We start from the raw sequence: 761 nt of genomic DNA, 5'->3' as shown, positions 1-761 counted from the left end.
CTGCAGTCTGGAACCGCGAGACCGCTACTGTCGCAGATTCGAATCCTGCCTCGGGCATGGATGTGTGTGATGCCCTTAGGTTACTTAGGTTTAACTAGTTCTAAGTTGTCGGGGACTAATGACCTCAGAAGTTGAGTCCCATAGTGTTCAGAGCCATTTGAACCACCCACTCACAGGCAGGGAGAAATGCCCGATTCAGATAAAACTAGGTGAAGGGGCACATACAACAGATGGTAACGCAACGAGAAACGAAGCATCACGTAATAAAGAAGACAAACAAAGTACAACAGACAACAGCGAGATAATATATAAAGAATTAGAAAGTAACCTATCTCTTAGTAGAATAGAAAATAAAGGTATTTTACAAATAGCTCTAAGAATGATAATACGTATGAAATATGTTTTCCAATCGCTCAGCGACAGATAGAATGATACTCCGAATGGCAAATCTTCCGACGGACCACCGCATCTTAATCAAACTCCTGGAACTGGCATACTCAAGAAGGGGTGAAGAAACAGACCGCAAACAAATTTAAAAGAATTTGTTAAGTGCACCTGGGCGTATTTCCCATGATCCTAAAGAGGCAGGACAAAACAACTACGTCTACACAAAACATCCAACGATAACATGAAGTTTATCCGACTATATTGCATGAGAAGTGTCTTAGTGGCGACAGAGCTAATTAAAGTATTAGAGGATTAAGCAGCTGCGTACAGGAACCATACATGCGCAGTGGGAAAATACCTGGCATTCCGAGGCA

This window comes from Schistocerca nitens, chromosome 3, assembly GCF_023898315.1.
Source record: "Schistocerca nitens isolate TAMUIC-IGC-003100 chromosome 3, iqSchNite1.1, whole genome shotgun sequence".
In the NCBI taxonomy this organism is placed as follows: Eukaryota; Metazoa; Arthropoda; class Insecta; order Orthoptera; family Acrididae; genus Schistocerca; species Schistocerca nitens.
Note: the sequence above shows the minus strand (reverse complement) of the source record.